The 7,166-nt window shown below is 38.6% G+C and overlaps 1 long non-coding RNA gene across 1 annotated transcript; it reads right to left on the bottom strand.

The window, feature by feature from the left end:
• Window positions 1-2,001: 2,001 nt before the first annotated feature.
• Window positions 2,002-6,349, bottom strand: LOC115922800. Its single transcript, XR_004063626.1, has 2 exons — window positions 3,565-6,349; window positions 2,002-3,491 (listed from the first exon to the last, which is right to left on the bottom strand). It is a non-coding gene; the product is annotated as an uncharacterized LOC115922800 (long non-coding RNA).
• Window positions 6,350-7,166: the final 817 nt, after the last annotated feature.

A 7,166-nucleotide genomic window follows, 5' to 3' on the forward strand; every position in this document is an offset into this window, starting at 1 on the left:
TCCTTTTCTTGTATTATAAGCCCCATCAAAGTTTTTTGCTCATCACGCAACTGTTTCTATCGACCTAGCTATATCTCTTTCTCTTTCATAACCATATGGGCGTGTGTTAGTGCAAATATTTGGACTTGTACAGGCTATCAATGATACATGTATAATTATGTCTATTTACGTTTAAGGGCTTCCAAAGTCAACATCCAAAACACGTAACTAGGAATCGAGCTGGGGTCCTCTAGAGTCTGTCACACCGCGAGACCAACGCCAGACAGAGCGAAAAATTCCATTATCACCAATAGCCAAGACTTTGTCTGTTTGTCGGCAGTATTGCGTCAGCTTGTTCGTGTGACTGAGGCCCGGGACTTGAGGTCTAACATTCACTCTCTCTCTTTCATGTGTTCTATATATTCTATCGTTTATCTCCTCCATCCACTCGACCTTTAATTGATCCTTCCTCTCTTTCACTATCCTCTCTCAGGTGCCTCCCAGGCTATTTTGAATGGTGTGTGTGTGTGTGTGGTTGGGGGAGGTCGGACTAAATTATACCGACTATGGTTAGCTGAAAACAAGCAAAGAAACTACGTCTCCGGCAACGCATTCAGCGGGCGGAGGCAAAAAAAAATAGTCTTCAGATTCAAATCGATGACAAACGCAAATATACTAAACGGTGAGGGGTGGTTACATCCATTTAATACCCCCTCCCGAGACGTCTCTGTGTGAATGTTAACGGCCCAGGTTAAAGGTAATACAAAGTTTCGGTATGGGGTCATGAAATTTGTTCAAATGAACATATTATGCGATCCTACTATATTCAGTATTCAGTGATCGTTGTCGAGGTTAAAATCGAGTCTAGCTCCCTCGTAAGGTCAAGATATTAATTAAGCTATAAAAACAATGTTTCTTGACTAAAATCGACCGATTAGCTATTCCCGTTTGGAAATTATATATCACAACTACATATTCTGAGATTGTCATGGTCGCAGCTACCATTGTATGGCCGTGTTTTCGGGGGTACATTTTCTAGTGCTTACTAATCATTCACAGGGGCATCCAATTATATCAAAATTGTAAAGAATCACTATCCAGCCAATTTTCAAATTTCCCAAAACTTTATATTACCTTTATTTTAATGTGCCCTCATCCCTCACGATGGGCTTCACTCTTTATCTTTCACTGTGCCCTGACAAAAGACTCCAGTTTAGTTTGTGCTGTATTCTCATTTCCCACGGCGTCTTTCCCTCTCCCTCCTCTCTCTAACTGTATCAGCATCCGAGACCCTGTACTACAATTTCAATCACTTTTATATTTACCTTGCTCCTTTCGTTCCATTCATTATCTTATGAGCATCCCGCTCCATCCCACAATTTCACAATAGTCATCTTTCTGTTCGGTTGTTCTCCTTCCTCTTCCTCCCCCCCCCCCCTAGAGATATTCACGTTCGCCACATTGTAATTATTCTCTTTCCTCTTTCTCTCTCATCACCTGTCAAAAACAACTATTCACTCTCATTTTCCTGTAGATCTCAATTAATTTGGGTATCACTTCATTGGCTCTTTTTGCCATTCCTCTAAATGTAACATCTTTGACAACAAATAACATGATATGTATATAACTTCAAGTCTGAGTGTAAATAACTTTATTTTGTAGAAAAACAAACAATTTACATAGAAATTAAAAATGTATATAACAAATAAAAAAATACATTTGCATGGAACTTAAGGCAGGAGGTACACAGATAATGCAAACAAAAATGGTCCAAAAAATCATTTATTAAATTTTTATTCCATTTGATTCAGTAATATTTACTCAAGCTAAATCCTGAGTTTGGGGCAAAAAACTGCACTAAAAATACCTTGATTAGTTGTTCAAAGACATTTAATTTGTCTAAATAAATGACCTTTAGGCGCTTGAAAAGTACAATCAAAAGTAAATCTTCAAAATGGCATAATTTCTTAATTTTTCAATCAATTTTTTAGAGTAAGATATCAATCTAAAGATCTCTTCCTGCTCCACAAGAATCACTCAATGTAAAGGTGTTTGCTGCCATCTGTAGGTGAGGGTTGTACAACATTTTTTTTACTCCACTAAGTCAGCCCATGCTATCTTTCCACACACAATTTTGTATTCGCTAAAATGGGTCGAAAAGGTCCAAAATACGTCAAAAAGAGGAAGGGTTTTCATGGAACCAGATGGCAAGACTGGAAAAAAGCCAGGATTGATGAAGAACCTAGTCCTCCAAAGCAGACAGCCTCTGAAAGAAAGCTGAAGCTCTAAGGGAATGGGCATAAAGTATGTAAAATAGAATGTGTAGGACATGTAGGGAAGAGGATGTATAAGGCTTTAGACAACTTTACTGTCTCATCAATACTGTCCCGACAATGGGTGGTGCGAGTACAAAAATAAGGGCAAAATGGATAACAGCGAGAATCACTTAGACCCTGTGTTTCTCAAGTATCTACTGCCTATATTCACGCGACTCAGTGCTCCAGACCTCCTTGAGAGATGCCTCCCAGGTATCACCCAGAACCAGAATGAGAGCTTCAATGCTCTCATCTGGAAACGGTGCCCTAAACACCTGTGGAGAGGTCCACGTGTTGTCCGCATCGCAGTCAACATGGCTGTGATTGCATTCAACTGTGGCGCAGAGCAAAGTCGCAACAGGATTTTTAATACGTTAAATCTTACAATGTATGATCACACCTTGTCATTGCTCTTTCGTTCAACTGTGGCGCAGAGAATGGTCGCTACAGAACTTTCAAACACCTAAATCTCAGAATGGGAGCCCATGCCACTCGTGAGAGGAAAAAGGGATTACGGAAGAATTAATAATGCAAAATGGCTCTCCACTTTAACCGTTACTAGAGTGGTTGAGGTAGGAAAAAGCCCACCGACTTTTTTCCAATCTGCAGAATCACAAGACTTCACATGATGAAAAAAGAAAACGATTCATGAAAGCAGTGAAAAAACAAAAACGATGTTCAAAAACAGAAATATTTTTTAATTTTCTGTGTTTTCAATATAATACATAATCATATACTGTACAGAAATAAACATATTTCAATGAAAAGAGAAAGTGTTGTTCCACAACATTGGAATGTATTGGAAATGCTGAACATTTTCTAGAGGTTGGTATCTGAGATGGGACTATCCAGTATAAATGGCCTTTGTGGAGGGCGTGATGCATGTGGCACCTGTTGAGGGATACTTGTGTTTTACACTTGAAAAATTATGTGACAATATTCTTTAAGTGTATAAGATCACTGGATTCATAATTTTGTCCTCGAGATAAATACCTTAATCATGAGACACAGCCTCATACGGGACCTCGGCCAGTACTCGCCCAACCTTAATCTAGCAAAAGACAATATCGAGATTCACGGGACACAGCCTCATACGAGACCTTGGCCAGTACTCCCCCAACCTTAATCTAGCAAAAGACAATATTGAGATTCACTGGACACAGCCTCATACGAGACCTTGGCCAGTACTCACCCAACCTTAATCTAGCAAAAGACAATGAGATTCACTGGACACAGCCTCATACGAGACCTTGGCCAGTACTCACCCAACCTTAATCTAGCAAAAGACAATATCGAGATTCACGGGTTCCCTGGAGCAACGGTAGGTTCCCTCATTAACAGATTGCATTCTTTATCAATTTTTAAGTACCAGTGCGTCATTTTCCAAATTGGAGGCAATGACATCTCTGCCCCACACTCGCCCCTGACAAGGTTATGAGGGACATCCATCACCTAACAGACAGTGTTAGGTACCTGAACCCACAAGCCCATATCACGTTCATGGAGTTACTTCCCTGCAAAAAGACTAGACCTCACATAGATGACGTCCACATTGATGTTTATAATTCTAGGATAGATCAACTAAATAATTTGCTAAGAGAATTCCTCCCTACTATCCACACAAACTTCAGGCAACATTCCCAGGACATTAAAGACCCATGTAAGTTTTACAAGGAGGATGGCAGGGATTCACTTTGCCAATCTACCTCCATACTTTAAGTCTGTTAGAGGATGCACTATATTGACCCTAAAAACGTCTCCAAGTAGGCAAAATGGTACTGGCCCATGAGACGGCAGGTTGGGATTAGGGCAGAGCCTAACATTTTCAGCTTTTAAAGTGAAAAAATGACTTTCTGCCCGGAGGAAAGTTCGGTAAAAAGCCAAGTGATGAAATAAGATCACGAATGAAGAGCTGCAAACTCACTTATCTAGTATCGGAATCAACATTTGGAGATCTAGACTTTCTTAGTCAGTTCCGTAGAAGACGTGGGGATGAGTTTGTAAACATCAAAAAACAAAAACGGACAATTATAATGGCGTCAGATTCGGATACTAGTTCAAGCGAGGATGAAAATCCATTCATCTTTCTCGACTCCTTCATCGATATACCTTACTGAAAGGGGTGCGCTCAAATTGCTCGGTTTAAAAGAGAGGGAGTAACCAGGTGGTAGGTGGAAGGGTGGGATGTTAATATCCAACCTTGCTTGTTTTTCTCGTTTCGATCAGAAGGAAAGGGTCACTCTAGCCCTATGCGGAAGTGGGGTAAAGGAAGCCCCAAAACATGGACTCCAAACTCTAAAGATGGATGAGTTTGTAAACATCATCAGAAAACAAAAACAGACAGTTATAATGGTGTCAGATTCGGATACTAGTTCAAGCGAGGATGAAAATCCATTCGTCTTTCTTACTAAGAGGGAAAGCAAAATACAAAAAGTTTTACTGTCAAATTGCTCGGTTCGTTAGAAGAGGTGGGAGATATCACTAAGATACATGAAAAAAATGTTGACGGTTCCTTAACAGAGATGTAGCAAGGTTTTCCATCTTTGACGGTATCTTATCGACAACACACGCAGAACCAAAATACACCAAGGTATTCATTACGAGTACAGTGTTTGATTCCAAAGTATATGTACATATACGTAACTTAATTAGAAAGAGAAACGTCAGCGCTGATAATTATTTTTCAACAACAATAGGTGTCAGTTTCGAGACAATCGAGTTCAGGAAACTCATCGCTCACGGAAATGATATACTAAAGCATATATCCAGAGCAAAGAGATGTTGCCAGGATGATGGCGTTGGTGACACCATGGGTAAACTGTTAGAGCTCCTAACTTACTGCATACAGAATATATCACTGACCCATACATCTTCTCATTTCTTGCTTTTTTGTCTTCTTCCCTTTATCCTAATGTTTTATGTAATATATGAATGTATTATTTATTTATTCATTCCTTTTATGCAATTGATATTTTGATATGATTGTATTTATATTTTATATAAGTTGTGTTCTTTTATGTAATATGATTCACCTGGAAGTACAGCTTCTTTTGTTTTGGAAGAAGACAATAAATGATATATTCTATATATTCTATTCTTCTTCGAAAAGATGAGTGATTTGATGTTAACTATCAAGGATGTCCATTTTGTGTCGGATCAGAAAATTTGTATTAAATAATCGTATGTGGAAGAATTAAAACGCCATGTGTTGTATTATGAACAATTATAATGGTGTCAGATTCGGATACTAGTTCAAGCGAGGATGAAAATCCATACGTCTTTCTTACTAAGAGGGAAAGCAAAATAGAAAAAGTTTTACTGTCAGATTGTGAAAGTTTGGACAGTTCTGATGTTGAGCTACTGGGTGGATATGTCACAGGTAGTGAAATATCAGATTGGGAAACTGAGGAGACATAATCTTATAGAGCAGGGGTTGGTCTTTTTGTTATCTCCTACGCAAATGAAGTATTCGTTCACTTACGTCAATTCGATAGAGTAGATGGTGAATTAAAGTGGACTCCCTTATGATTATCGATATACCTTACTGAAAGGGGTGCGCTCAAATCGCTCGGTTCATTAGAAGAGGTGGTAAATATCACTAAGATACATGAAAAAAATGTTGACCGGTTCCTTAACAGAGATGAAGCAAGGTTTTCTTTTATCTTTGACGGTATGATCGTACCGACGACACAAGCAGAACCGAAATATACCAATGTATTCATTACGAGTACAGTGTTTGATTCCAAAGTATATATACATGTACGTAACTTTATTAGAAAGAGAAAGGTCAGCGCTGATAATTATTTTCCAACAACAATTGGGGTAAGTTTCGAGACTATCGAGTTCAGGGAACTACTCAGTCATGGAAATGACCTCAAACAACAAACGTCTAGAGTTAACAGAGATGTAGCGAGGCTTTCCTTCTTTGACGGTATCTTACTGACAACACATGCAGAACCAAAATACACCAAGGTATTCATTACGAGTACAGTGTTTGATTCCAAAGTATATGTACATATACGTAACTTAATTAGAAAGAGAAACGTCAGCGCTGATAATTACAGGCCTTAAATTTCGTCATTTTTAGGGCAAGGCCAGTTTGGCCTTGAGTACCTCATATTTTTAAGGGCACCAAGGCCAAAATATTTTTACAAAAAGGGCATCGAGGCCAAAATATTTTACAAAAAGGGCATCGAGTATGAGGCCAAAAAAATTGATTCTATTTTTGTTAGATGTCATGTGTATTTTATGAAACTTGTGCGGGATCAATTTCCCATGACTTTAGCACCAGCTTCTTCACAGAATGTATAGAGGTCTACGGTACATACAAACAAGGCGGCGGCCCGCAAGCCTTAGATTTAGCAGCCAGGAGCAAGTGGCATTTTTTTAAAAAGTTGCCCTTTGCCACGGGAATTTACCAGAGCAAGGGGCAATTTTCCAAAAACAGATAGGCCCCTTATCTAATCATAAGTTCAAAGAGAGTCTACAAATGTTAATTTCATAATGTGAATAGATCGATCATCGAACGATCAATTTAATAACTTTTTAATCTTAACAATATGAACAGGAAAAATTGATTAAGAACATCAAACTTGCACATTAAACAGTATTTTAAAGTAACTAAAAATATTGATGAGCAAATGAATAAATAAATTGTCAATTTCACAAACATCGAAAGTCAGAAGGACTTGGCAAGTTAACCGGGCCGGGTATCCCAAATCAAAATCGCACCTCACACACAAACCTTCCGCCACTCTCTCGGTAGTAGGAGCAAATTTGAAGAAATTATCTTTTTAACTGTTGTATAGAAAGGTCTAGATAGGCCTAACTAATGAAATAAGATGTAAAAATGTCCTTATAGACATTCGACAG

This window comes from Strongylocentrotus purpuratus, unplaced genomic scaffold (genome assembly GCF_000002235.5).
Source record: "Strongylocentrotus purpuratus isolate Spur 01 unplaced genomic scaffold, Spur_5.0 spur5_contig_825, whole genome shotgun sequence".
Taxonomy (NCBI): domain Eukaryota; kingdom Metazoa; phylum Echinodermata; class Echinoidea; order Camarodonta; family Strongylocentrotidae; genus Strongylocentrotus; species Strongylocentrotus purpuratus.